The sequence below is a fragment of the Petaurus breviceps genome, unplaced genomic scaffold, assembly GCF_028583685.1.
Source record: "Petaurus breviceps papuanus isolate PSGF00001 unplaced genomic scaffold, PetGlider_PUasm1.0 99, whole genome shotgun sequence".
Classification (NCBI taxonomy): domain Eukaryota; kingdom Metazoa; phylum Chordata; class Mammalia; order Diprotodontia; family Petauridae; genus Petaurus; species Petaurus breviceps.
Window position 1 is genome coordinate 6531086 of NW_027187465.1, and position 14357 is coordinate 6545442.

The 14357-nt window shown below is 42.6% G+C and overlaps 1 long non-coding RNA gene across 1 annotated transcript in view; it reads right to left on the reverse strand.

Annotated features, from left to right (window-relative positions):
- The window catches only part of LOC138156379 (uncharacterized), a 20283-nt gene extending 9375 nt beyond the window's left edge, over window positions 1–10908 (reverse strand). The window contains exons 1-2 of the long non-coding RNA XR_011167134.1: window positions 10756–10908; window positions 5535–5717 (exon numbers count right to left, since the gene is read on the reverse strand). This is a non-coding gene — a long non-coding RNA (uncharacterized lncRNA). The remainder of the gene's footprint in view (window positions 1–5534; window positions 5718–10755) is intronic.
- Between the last annotated feature and the right edge of the window lie 3449 nt (window positions 10909–14357).

The following is a 14357-nucleotide window of genomic DNA, read 5'->3' on the forward strand; positions in this document are numbered from 1 at the left end:
TCTCTCTCTCTCTCTCTCTCTCTCTGTCTCTCTCTCTCTGTCTCTCTCTCTCTCTCTCCTGTCTTCTCTCTCCTCTTTGTTCTCTCTTCCCTCCCACCTGTCTTCTCTCTTTTTCTTCTATCTTGTCTCTTTTCTTCCTTCTCATTATCTCCTTTCTACTCCCCCTTCTTGCTTCCTCTTTTTTCCTCTTTCAGTCTTCTTTCTCCTTTTCTGTTTTATTTTTTCCCTTCTCTCCCTTTTCTCTCCTTTCTTCCTCCCTTTCCTTCTGTCTCCGTCTCTTCCCTTATCTCCTCTCCTCTCTCCCACTCCCCCAGTGCCCTAACTCAAGAAGGCCTCCAGGTTAGCAATTTCTCTCACTTGTTTTTCCCTTCCCTAAATCCAGTCCTATTGGGTCACATCCCAGAGCCTTTGTATTGGCAGCCAGGATCCAGAAGAAGCCTGCTGAGGAAGCCTCTGCTGGTGATTTATGGCTCCCTCCCTGCCATTAGAGCTAGCCCCCAAACTGCATTACTTAACTTTTATTTGCATTGAATAATAATTCATTTTGCCTTGGCTAGTTGCAAATTATCACAATCAGACTGGAGGCAAGATTAAATTTCATCAACAGTTGGTTACTTACATAGATTATAGCATCATCTACATAGTAAGGATGGGTGTAGAAGGACAAGGGGGAGACAGAGTGATGATGGAAGATACAACTTGTTCATTCTGGACTTCAGAAGGCTCCTCTCTCATCAAGCTGCCTATTTGCTTATGTTTCCACAGCTCGTCTTTGGACAAAGAGAGCATAGAATCATATTCAGGACCATGGAAAATTTGGGCAAGTCTCTGCCTCTCTGTCTGTGTCCCTCTGTCTCTGTGTCTGTCTCTCTGTCTCTGTCTTTCTCTCTCCTCTTCTCCCCCCAAAAAAGTGGTGTGTGTGTGTGTGTGTGTGTGTGTGTGTGTGTGTGTGTGTAAAATCTCATTCAATTCTCACAACAATCCTGTGCTATCATTATGCACATTTTGAAGATGATGAATCTGAAGCTCAGAGGACTTGACCAGGGGGATACAGCAGGAAGTATCAGAGTTGGAATTTCAGACAATCAGACCAGTCCAGCTCCCTCCCAAGTTGATCCACTGGCTTTTGGGGATATCCTGCAGACAGGTATAGTAATAACATAATATAATCATAATAATATCTAAATGATCTCCACTTAACCATGCCGCCCTCCATGACATGAGGGTGGAGATAGAAAAGTCTGGAGAACATAGAATATGTTTGAAAGGACCCCTCATTATCCTTTTATCTCAGCAGAATTCCTGCATAGTGGGCCCTACATTGTCCAATCAATAAGCACATGGTCTGTAAAGGTTCACCACATATGGAGACGCAGAGTCATGAAGGGGATAAAGCATTGACTTGGGCTTTGGAAAGATCTGGGTTCAGGTCATGTATCTGATCCATCCTGACTGTGTGACCCTGGACAAGTCATCAGTACTCTAAACAGCTCCGTAAGATTGTAAACTGCAGAGCAGGCACCTACTGCATTGGTAAAAGGTATTTGTTCACTTGGGTGAATTTAGAGGTCCAGTCTTTATTCCACCACATATTGGGCACCAAGGATGGAACCATCCCCTTCAACACCTTCAGGTCACATTTCCCAAGTACCTGGGGCCAGGAGAAGGGGCCACAGAGGAAAGAGGGGGAAGGGAACTGCGGAAGGTGTGGTTCCAGGAAGAAGAGCTAAGAGAATCAATGACCCTGCCTTGCTCTTAAACCTGTCATAATCCCAGAGAGTCCTCCTCACTCTGGGACCTCAGAGCCCCGGGGTCTGGGGACCACACTCCGAGAGCAGAGATGCTCAGACTCACAGACCTCTGGAGAGATAGGTGCTGACAGCAAAGAGAGAAGCATTATCTTCCCCCCATCACCTTGCAGGAAAGAATCATGGACCGAGGGGCCCTTACATCACCAGGGAGAGGTTGTAGATCTGCCCAAGCTGTCACCACAAGAGCAGGAGGAGGGCTGCAGAAACTACAGAATGAACAACAACTTTGTAGCCCTCTGGGAGAGGAAAGAGGAAGCAGCCCAGGACAGGCCCTTTGCCTGGTGTGGCCTCCAGTCACCAGGGCAGACAATGGAGTGAAACAGAAAGGGCATCTGACCATGAGTCAAGGGCTCCTGGCCCAGCCCTGGCATGGAACGTGAGGACCAAGTTCTGCCTCTCTCCAGGTCTTAGTTTCCTTTTCTGTCAAAAGATGGTAGATTCCACAATCTCTAATGTCCCTCCCAGCCCTGATAGTCCAAGATCTCTCTTCCAGCTCTGACATCCCCTGGTCTAAGGCCCCTCCCAGCCATGACATTCTCCATTCTAAGGGTCATTCCAATTCTACAATCATAAAGAATGTCATGGTCAAATGTGGAGAATTTAAATATTTTTACCCTGTCCACAGTTTATTTTGAATTAGGACACATTAGAGAGGCCATAGAGGGGTATCAGGTTTTGACGGTAGGAGATGGGGCACATGGTCAAACAAGATGTCCCCTGAGAAGCTTCCCATGGTTCAGATATTACATTTTTCTTTGTGATCTTCAGGGTCACAGGAAACAGTCAGGAAAGTATTCCTGAGCAAACCAGACTTAGAGGGACGACCCAAGGATGTATTCAGAAGCAATGGGCAGTATGGTGCAATGGAAAGAAGCTGGATTTGGAGGCAGGGACCTGGGTTCAAATTCTAGCCCCACCATTTCCTAGTATCATAGCCATTCAAATTGTAGATTTGGGGCTAGCAGTCATGGAGCACAATTCCCCTCATTTTCAAGACCAATCAACCAGTATTTCCGGCCTCCTTGTACATTGCTGACCGTTATTCTCCAGGGTCAGGAATATATCTTGCACTGGTCTCTGTTCTAGCCTTCTCTCTATTCTTCCCACATCTCTTGCCTCTGTGTCTCTGTCCTGGACCTCTCCCACACTTCACCTCGGCCTCATATTTTCTTTTTCTTTCTTTAAAACTGCCTAACATGGTGCCTTCTACATGTAGCTTTTTGTAATCTCCCCAACTTCTAGCAGCCTTCCTTTCTACCTTCCAAACTCCCTTGAAGTTAATGATTTGGTATGATCTTTATACTTATTCTAAATATACCACTCTATGTACAAATTATCTTCTCTATTAGAAAGCAAGCTCATTGAGGACAGGTATTATTTCATTTTTGCTTTTATAGCTCTAGAACCTAATGAAAGGCCCTTTCACATAGAAAGAGCTTTCAGGAAGGGAAAGTCAATGAGCACAGAAGGGCTTTGTGAAGATGATGGAGCTTGAATATGAGATGCCAATGACTTTGCACAGCCCTGCCTCACTTAAATCCAATTCAATTCAAGTCAAGGTATCACCCTCTTGATGTCATTGGAACTCTTTCAGAATGAAGGACAAACAACATTCTATAGTAGCTGTCCCACTAGGGATCCAACTGACTCGTTCCAATGGAACAATGCTACTTCCTTCTTTCCTTCCTTCCTTCCTTCCTTCCTTCCTTCCTTCCTTCCTTCCTTCCTTCCTTCCTTCCTCCTCTCCCTCTGTCCACATGAGGAATCATACGTACCCTTATATGTGGGTACTCTGCCCAAAGGATTATAAATTTTCACCACTGAAATCTCATGAGATATCTTGGGGTTTGGGGGCTAGATTTTTTTCTCTCCCCTACTTATTTATTTTATCATGTTTTAAAAACTGGGACAATTAATTCTTTTGCTCCGGGTAGTTTCCTTTATGATATTCTGAAAACCACCCCACTGATAAAGCCCATTGGAATTCAAATGGAGCTACTGGACCTAGCCTTAAACCCAAATCACACTGGCTCTCACTAGTGGCTAATAATAGGTCCCACCCCAACCATCACTGGGTCATGGTTTGGTTTTGGATGGCTCAAGAGTGTAAATAACATTTGTTTCTTTTCTGGTCAGAAAGCCTGAGGGTCTTCCCCTCCCAATTTGATTTTTTTTTTTTTGAGTAGGCAAACTAGGCCATTTTTTGCTTCATTCTTTGTCTAGCATTAAATCATTGAATGAGTGTTGGCTCAGACAAACTGTGACCTGGGAAAGACCTTAGCTTAAAAAAGGCCAACGTCTCCCACAACATCTCCAGTCATCATGATCTGTGCCTTGCCATTGGACCCAGAAGGTTCTGGAGGTGAAAGTGAGGCTGGTGACTTTGTAGTGCCCTAACAAAGGGAAGTTAGGATCTGGATAGATGAAGGGAGGGAAACAAAGAACAAAGGGTAGTTAGGATCTGGATAGATGAAGGGAGGGAAAGGGAGAGATTGTTTTCCAAACACAGAAAAACCATGTAAAGGAAGGCACAAAGCAGGGGTTGAGGAATAGTAGATTTGTAAAACACAGAGGAGACTGCTCTGCTTCAAGAGGAAGTAGTCCTTAAAACTCAGAAAGACTGGGGTTCTATTTCTGCTGCTAACATGACTTTGTGACCAAAGGAAAGTATCTGAACTCTCTGAGGTTAGAGTCAAGCCTCTGAGGCTAGAAGGAGACAGAGTTTACCGTAGAAGAAACAATCTCTGTGGAGTCAGAGTTGGGCTCTAATTCTACCTCTAAATGACCACTAGAGTGCATAGAGTACTGGACTTGGAATCAGGAAGGCACATCTTCCTGAGTTCAAATCCAGCTTCAGACGCTTACTAGTCGTGTGACCCTAGGCAAGTCACTTCACCCTTTTCCTCATTTGTAAAATGGGCTGGAGAAGGAAATGGAAAAACCCTCTGGTATTTTTGCCAAGGAAACCCTAAATGGGGTCACAAAGAGTTGGACTCAACTGAAACAACTCAACAACTACCTCTAACTGTTACTACCTCTGTGTGACACTGGGCAGGTCCCTCGATCCTGAATCTACTCATCTATAAAAAAGAGTGGCCTCTGCATCTCCTTCCACCTCTATACACATGTTATTAAGACTAGGCTGGTAGTTAGATACCATAGTGATTCACAGATTCTGAGTTGGAGGGACCTCAGAGGGCATCTACTTATACATGCCTCTTTATTAAAGAAATATTTCTTTACTTTACTGATGAGGAAACTGAGGCTCAAAATGTCCCAAATCCATAAAGTTCTTAGGATGATAAGACCAAAGATTTGAAGCTGGAAGGGACCTTTGAGGTCATCCAGTCCAAATGCCTCATTTTACAGATGAGGAAAATGATCCCAGAGAACTATGTGATTCCCCCCAAATACACAGGTTCATAGGCTCATCATATCATTAGATGATGGATTTAGAGCTATGGGAACTTAAAGGTCATAGAATTCAATCCCTTCATTGTCAGGGAAGTAAACTGATGCCCAGAAGGGTGAAGGACTGACTGAGAGTCACATAATAAGGAACAGAGCCAAGATTTGAACCCACATCTGATGCTTCTCCAGCTAACCCATGCTACTCAGTGAGACATAAAATGAGTTGCCCAGGTGTGGTGGGTGCTGTGTGAGAGGTCTAGGGAGGAGACAGAAAGGAGACCTGGGAAAAAGCAAGGGGAATGAGTAACTCACCCAGCTCTCCTCTCCATTTCTTCAGACCCAAGTAGGCAGCCCTTCACCATTTCCAAATGCAGCAAGATGGACTTGGGAAGGCAGTCAAGATGCACTTCTTTGGCCTTGCCACTAAGAATTACTGGGGATCAAGCAGGCAGGGAGGCAGCAGCCCAAGAAATACTACCATGCCAGGGCAGAAGCCTAATGAGAAAGAGAACAAGAGGAGACAGAAACTTAAGAAGAAATACTGGACAAGGCCCCCAAGAAAAAGTACCTACAGCCTCTGCAGGCTCTCCCCCCCGCCAACAACCCCCATTCATCAATCGGCTCCAAGGAAGGCGCGGCTGCCTCTGGAAAGTAGATAAACCAGAAGATATATGGCAGGAGGGTACAGACCTGATGAAAAGAGGAAAAAATGCTGCTTAAATCAAAGGGCAAATACACCAGGAGAGGAAAGATAGTAGGATTTGTGTTTATGGGTAAGGAGAAGAGTGGACCCAGTGGTGGGAGTGAAAGGTGCCTGGAGAAGAAATGGAAAGAGGAGAGTTGGGGAAATATGGCCAAAGGGCACACAGTAGGTACAAACTAAACTTCTCTTCGGTTATTCATCAAATGGACAGTAAGTCCCTACTGGACACAAAATCCTGTGAGTACTGGGGACAATCCTGAGTTGAGAAAAGATGAGGTCCCTGCCCTTCATGAGGTTTACAGTCTAGCAGAAGGATAAGATATTATAATAGCCAACATTACAGTGTAGAGAGACAGTGTTGCCTGATGGATAGAAAATTTCATTCTGATATGATATGAGAAAAGATTTAGCTGAGAGGGTAATATCTGGAAAAGCCATGGCTGTTATTTTCAAACATTGTTGATTGTTTTCTGTAATTCTGGATCTTAGATTTATGATACTGGGGCTCAAGTGACCTTAGACTAGAGAACACAAAATGTTGAATTTAGAAGGAGCTTAAGATATAGGCTGTCAGAACTGGAAGCAACCTTAACACAGAGAATGTTAGAGTTGGGAGGGACCTTAGAACAGAGGATGTCAGAGCTGGGAGGGGACTTAGAACAGGGAACGTCAGAGCTGGAAGAGACCTTAGAAAATCAGAGCAAATCGGAACACTTTGGTCTTATAGAAGCTTGTGGGCATTGTTACTGAGGAAACTGAGTCAAACAGAAATAATGCCCAGCTAGTAAGCGTCTGAGGCCAGAAGATGAATCTTCCCGATTCCATGCCCAGTGCTCCAGGCACTATGTCTCCACCTACCTTTAAGTCCCAGTCTTAGCTTAGGGAGGGGCACTCTGAGTTCAGATCTGGTTCTGATACTACCTGCCTGATCTTGGAAAAGTCATTTAACACCCTCCATCCCAAGCCTCAGTTTCCTCATCTTCAAAATAAGAAGTTGGAATGGAGATTGGGGCAGGGGATAGAATTAGACGGTCTCATGGGTCCATTCCATTTGCAGATCTATCATCTTCTGGGGTAGACAGAGCAGAGATAGGGTGTCCAGAGTCACTGAGCATAGAAGCATGACTGAAATGGGGATGGGAGTGATGGGAGCATTTGAGGGAGTGAGGAGGAAAGGCTGCCAGGTGGGGATGGAGAGGGAGACAGGAAACCGTCTCCTCTGCATAAAGGGTTTTTGCCAAGTCTCCTGGATCATTTATAACCCTGCCACACAAAGAAGGCACCGAAGACCAATTATCCCTTGACTCTGGGGTTAATTAGAGGAGCTGAGAGGTTTTTCTCCCCATCATCATGGAAAGTCTCTATGTTACTCTTTGCCTTTTAAAATGCTATTTTCTATGATCTCTAAGCTCCTGCACGTTTGGTAGAAAGAAATAACACTCAGATTGGGGCTCCTAGGAATCCTGACTCTAATGCTTACTCCTGATGGAAACTCAGCAAAGTCACCACTTCTCAAGGCAGCATTTTTCCTACTCTCTCAAATGAAGGGGGAAGATAAGCTGGCTTTTCAAACCTCTTCCAGATCTACATCTGGGTTTTCATTTATTACTGCTCAATTTGGAATCAGAAGGCCTGGGTTCAAATCCCGACTGTGCCACTAACTTCCTGTGTATGTAATCTTGGACATGTTCTTTTCCCTGAGTCTCAATTTTCTCATCTTTATATTGAAACTAAGTACTCTTTAAGGTCCCTTTGAATGCTAAAGTCCCATGATCCCTCCCACCCTAACATCCTATGTTAGGCATTCCAAAGTCCCTTCCAGCTTGGGCATTCTAGGTCTGATATTCTGAGGTCCCTGCCAAGTCAGACATTCTATGCTCATCAAGCAACATTTTTAAGTATCTGCTACATGCCATGAGGCACTATCCTGGGAATACAAAAAACAAAATGAAATAACCCCTGCCCTCAAGGACACATAGGACACACACACATGTATATACATATATGTATATATACAAAAAATAAATATAAGAAAATTAGGGGAAGCCCTGCAATACATGGGTAGCGGCAGGACAAAGATGGGCTTGATGTAGGATGCTTTGAGTGACACTGGAAACTCTAAGAGGTAGAGATGAGGAAGACATGAATTTCACACATGAGAAGCAGTTTGTAAAAAAAACACAGAGATGGGAGATGAAAATGTCATGAATGAGGATCAAGCTAGTTTACCTGCATGTAGAGTATGTAAAGTGGAATAATGTATCTTTAGATTAGAATTGCAGTTGACTGACTGGCTAATACAAAAAAAAAAGAAAATTATAGATGTTGGAGGGGATGTGGGAAAACTGGGACACATGCATTGTTGGTAGAGTTGTGAACTGATCCAACCATCCTGGAGAGCAATTTGCAACTATGCCCAAAGGGCTATAAAACTGTACAAACCCTTTGATCCAGCAATACCACTGCTAGGTCTGTATCCCAAAGACATCAAAAAAGGGAAAAGGAACTAATTGTATAAAAATATTTATAGCAGCTCTTTTGTGGCTAAGAACTGGGAATCAACGGGTTGCCCATCATTTGGGAAATGATTGAACAAGCTGTGCTATATGATTGTAATAGAATATTATTGTGCTATAAGAAATTACGAGTAGGATGATTTCAGAAAAATCTGGAAAGATTTACAAAAACTGATGCATACTGAAGTGAACAGAACCAGGAGAATGTTGTACAAAGCTAACAACAATATTGTTCGATAAAGAACTATGAATGATTTAGTTATTCTCAGCAATACAATGACCCAAAACAGTCCCAAAGTACTAATGACAAAGCATACTATTGACCTCCAGAGAAAGAACTGATAGTGTCTGAATACAGACCAAAACATGCTATTTTTCACTTTCTCTTTCTTTCTTTTTCTTTTATTCAAGTCTTTTTGGACAAAATGACCAACATGAAAATGTTTTACATGACTGCATATGACCTATATCTGATTGCTTATGATTTCAAGGAAGGGGGAAGGGAGGGAGAGAATTTGAGTCTTGAAATCTAAAAAAAAAAAAGCTAAAAATATGTTTTAACATGTAATTGGGGGGGGGAGAGATAAATGCATTTTTTAAAAAGACAGGCTGAAATTGGGTTGTAAAAGACTTTAAATGCCAAACAATAGAGTTATTGTTTGAAATCCTAAAGATAATAGGGAGCCAGTGAAGTTTATGGAGCAGGGGTGTGACCTTGTCAGATCTGTGCTTTTGTAATATTACTTGGTCAACCATATAAAGGATAAAATGAAAACAGAGAAAAGCTGAAAATCAGGGATGCCAATTGGGAAGCTATTGAAATAACTCAGGCAAGAGGACAAGAATGATAATCATGAGAGTGGAGAAGACGTTATGGAAATACCATGTATAAAACAAAGCAATCAATTGGTCACATGAGGTAAGGGGAAATTGGGACTTAAAAATGGTGCCAAGGTTACAAATCCAAATGATTGGACTTATGGAGGACAGAAATAGGTAAGTTCACAATAGAGGTAGGTTTGGCAGAGAGTAGTTCATGGACTCTATTTAGGACATGTTGAGTTTGGGAAACCTGTGATTTATCAAGTTGGGAATGTCCGATGAAGGTGGTTGGTCCAGTGATTCTAGAAATCAGTTTGGAACTATGCCCCCGAAGCTGCTAAACTGTGAATATCCTTTGATCCAGCTGTATGACTACTAGGTCTAAACCTCAAAGAAAGAGAATGAAGATGCATATTCATGAAAATATTTAGAGTACTTTTGTGGAGGTAAAGAACTAGAAATTTAGGGTGGCCATCCATTAGGGAATGGTTGGATTAGTTATAGTATATGAATATAACGGAATACGGATGACAAATATAACAGAATTGTGCCATAAGAAATGAGGAAGGGGATGGTTTCAGACAAACCTAGAAGGATTTGTATGGATTCATGCAGAACCAGAATAATTTATTCAATGACAACGATATTATAAAGACACAACTTCGAAAGACTTGAGAATGCAATGACCAACCACAACTCCAGAAGACCAACGATGAAACAAGTCTACCCACAAAGAAATGAGGACTCAGGGGCAGGAGATGGATTACGTGGCCAAGGCAGGGATTTGTTTTGCTATATTATGTATATTTCTTACAAGGGTTTTGTTTTTCTTTATTTTTTCAATGAGGGATGGAAAGGGTTGGGGAAAAGAGAATTTTTTTTTTCATTGAAAAAAACTAAATTAAAAAGAAACAGGGAAATATTCAACAAACAATTGTGAAGTTGGGCCTGAAGAACTCAGGAGAGAGACTAGGGCTAGTTATGTAGATCTGGCAGTCATATGCATAGTTAATAATAGATCTGATGATGGTGTGTTTGATGTTCTAACGTTCCTTTACATTCTAATGTTCTTTGTTCTAGATAACAACAACCACATTCTATATTTGGAGTTTCTTCCTCGCTCTGTCAGCCTAGTTCCTATGTTCTTAGGTCCCTCCAAGGTCAAATGATCAATGGCCAATATTCTAGCTCTAGCATTCTCTATGTTCTAAAGTACTCAATACCTGTAACCTTCTACATTCTGTGTTCTAAGGTTCCTGCCAGCTCCAACAGTTTATGCCCCGTGTTCTCTTGTTCCTTCTAGTACTGGTGACTTATTCCCTTATGATCCAAGGTAGTTTCCTTCACCCCATTTTTATATCCCTCCCCAGGCTATAGAGCTGGGGCTCTCAGACACAGGTGACTGGTTGCCTGCCTGCTTGCAAAGATGGATACACACACACACACACACACACACACACACACACACACACACAAACACTCACACACTTACCTGCAGGGAAGGAAACATTTCTGGACCCCAGGCCATCCAGTTGTGTTTCTTGCCTTCTACAAACAATAGTAATGAATGTTATTCCAATTTCCCCCCAAGAGCTTGATAAAAAGTAAATTAGAATGCCACTTTTCCATAGTAAATCCCTTTGCTCTCCCCTCCATCCCTCCCCCATTTCCCACACCTCCTTTCTTCACAAGGCACATCCCTGACAAAATTAAACACAGTGCAGCAGGGTTTACATTTTTTCTATTCTACTCACAAGCTAAAAGTGAACTAGCAGACAAAAAGAGAAAGTAATTACTCCCCCGCCCCCACCATCCATCATCTCAAAGATTTCAGGATCCTCCTGGGAAGGGTATTTGATTGGCTGGTGCTTTTTTACCACCACACCCAACGCATTCTTTCATCCTACTCTGCCAAAACAGATAAGCCCAAACAGTAACCTTCTGAACCACATGGCAGGAGAGGGGTGGCCCTGACTAGAGTATCAATGATGGTAGTAGGGGATGGAATGGGAAAAAGAGTTCCCCAAAAAAAGTATATTTAGTCTTGGTGACATAAGAAACTTCCTAGCAATGAAAACTATCCCAAAGAGGAATGAGCCACCTTAGGAGATAGTGAGAAGACCCCTACCAGAGTCTGGACAATCACTTAGAAGGTATGTAAGAGTGGGGATTCTTTTGAAGCATGGGTTACATCTGATGCTGCTGAAATCTATTCCAAACCTCAAATTCTGTGATTCTGTAACTCATAGAATCATAGATCTAAAGAGTATTAGAACTAGGAGGAACTTTAGAACCTGGAATGTCAAAACCAGGAGGGACTTAGAACATGGAATGTCAAAACTAGGAGGAACCTTAAAACGTGCAATGTCGAAACTAGGAGGGACCTTAGAACATGGAATGTCAAAACTGGAAGGGAATCTAGAACATGGAATGTCAAAACCAGGATGGACCTTAGAATATGGAATGTCAAAACTAGGAGGAACCTTAGAACATGGAATGTCAAAACCAGGAGGGACCTTATAACATAGACTATAAACCATCACAGATAAGAGAGACCTTAAAGGTGACAGTATCAAAGCAGAGAATAGGGAAGGTGCCTTAGAACACAGAATGTTAGAATTTAGAATAACCTTAGACTACAGAAGGGCAACTAGATGACCCAGTGGATAGAGTGTCAGGGTCTGGAGTCAGGAAGACCTGAGTTCAAATGTGACCTCAGACTAGCTGTGTGATCCTGAGCAAGTCACTTCACCTGGCTGACTTCAGTTTCCTCATCTGTAAAATGAGCTGGAGAAGGAAATGGCAAACCACTCCAGTATCTTTATCAAGAAAACTCCAAACAGCAACATGAATGAAAAACAACCAAACAACAACATAGAATATGGAACCTTAGAACCAGAGAGGACCTTATAGGATAAAACATAGAATATCATAGGTGGAAGGATGCCTTAGACAAAGAATTTCAGAGCTGAAAGAGACCTTTGAGAAAGGGAAAGTGACCTGTCCAAAGTCACACAGAGAGCCAGTGCCAGAATTGGAGCCAGAAGCCAGGTCTTCAGATTCTGAACATAACACATGGAAGGCATGACACAGTGAAGATGCCTACGGGTTGCACTAGGTGACCACTGAGGCACTTTGGGCTCTCAAATCTGAGGATTCTGTGTGATTCTGTGATTAACTTCTGGGACTGCTGCTTCCATGGGGCAGTTTATAATATCAATCAACAAATATTTATTGAGCACCTACTATGTGCCAGGCACTATGCTAAGCACTGGGGATGCAAAAAAATAGGCAAAAAACAGCCCCTGCCTTCTAGGAGCTTACAATCTAATAGGGAACATGTAAACAAATGTGTGCAAAGAAAGCTACATACAGTATAATCAGGAAATTATTAACAGAGGGAAGGCGATAGAATTCAGAGGTAGCAGCAAGCCCATGAGCATTTATACCTGGAAAGCTGGACTTAATTATTGTTTTGTTGATTGTCTGGATTGAAGAAAGTGATGGAGAACGTGTAAATAATGCAAATTAAACTTAGAAGAGCTCCCCTCCTCCCCGTCCCCAGCACATTGTTAAACATTTACAAGCACTTCTTTGGAAGCAGATGTAATTGAGGAAGTTAGAAAGGGTGGGTGGGTCTTCAGTCTCTCCCTGGGCCTAATACCCAACTCCTTGAAGGAAGGAAGGAAGGAAGGAAGGAAGGAAGGAAGGAAGGAAGGAAGGAAGGAAGGAAGGAAGGAAGGAAAGAAGGAAGGAAAGAAGGAAGGAAGGAAGGAAGGAGTTAGAAAGAAAGAAAGAAAGAAAGAAAGAAAGAAAGAAAGAAAGAAAGAAAGAAAGAAAGAAAGAAAGAAAGAAAGAAAGAAAGAAAGAAAGAAAGAAAGAAAGAGAAAGAAAATGGTACCAAATACTAGATTTCCCCTCTTGCTAAATCTTGGCAGTCAACTTCTTTTGGTGAGACATAGTTTCCACAGTTCAGGAAATATGTCTGAGCCCTTTAGATTTGTGGCCCATCTCCTCACTCCCACAGAGCTCCACATCTTCCTCGCCCTTCTTCCTTCTGTATTTGATAAAGAGCAAGGATGACAACAGTCAATGGGGGGAGGAGGGGGCAAGGAGGAAAAGATGGGGAAGAGAGGTGAGAATCCCAGGCTCTGGCCCTGGGAGGGACCGAAGAGTTCTTCTAGCTTGGGGGATTGTGACCTTTCTGTGTGCCTTGAATCCCTTTGTTACTCTGGTGAAGCCTTTGCCGGCTTCTCAGAATGATGTTATAAAATGCATAGAAGAAAATACAGAGGATTGATTACAAAGGAAACCTAGGGTAAATAAAGGTGTATTTTTCCCACCCAAATTCACAGACCCCTCCCCCCTAAATCTAGTTGTGAATCCGTTAGGAGGTCTGTGGACTCCAGGTCAAGAATAATTGATCTGGAACTTATTTTACTGAAAGCCAGAGGTTAATTAAATGACTTGCCCAAGGACACACAGCTCCAAAGATTGAATTCAACTCAAGGCCTCTGACTCCCAAACCATTACTCATTCTATTGCATATCTCTAAGTATAGCTTTAAGACTTTGAACTGCAGAAAAAGGTTCCAATCTGCATTAGTAGAGGAAGGTTCCCCACCCAGGCTCCCTATACTAAATCATAGATCCAGTCCCTGTCCAATCTATATAGGAGGAATATACTGTTTCCCTTCCCCTCCCCCCACTAGAAGGTAAACTTGTTAAGGACAGGGAATGTTTCACTTTTGCTTTCATGTCTTCAATGTCCTATATGGTGACTACAACATAGTAGGTGTTTGATTACAAATGCTAATTGATTAATTGATCTAGAGATTCTAAGAGGTAGAAATACAAGAGTTCATTTCAATCATGGCAGGCACTATACAAAGGGATGGAAGCAAGGCTTGGAAAGAAAATTGGGGAATGGGGAAATAGGCCAGTTTAATTGGAGTAAAGAAAGAATGCATGATGGCTACTAGTGTGTGATAAGCCTGATGCAGGCAAGATGATGCCAGATTGGGGACGGCTTTAAATGTGTGAGGAGATGAGGAGTTTGGATTTTATCTTAGAGGCAAGAGAGAGAGCCCAAGGA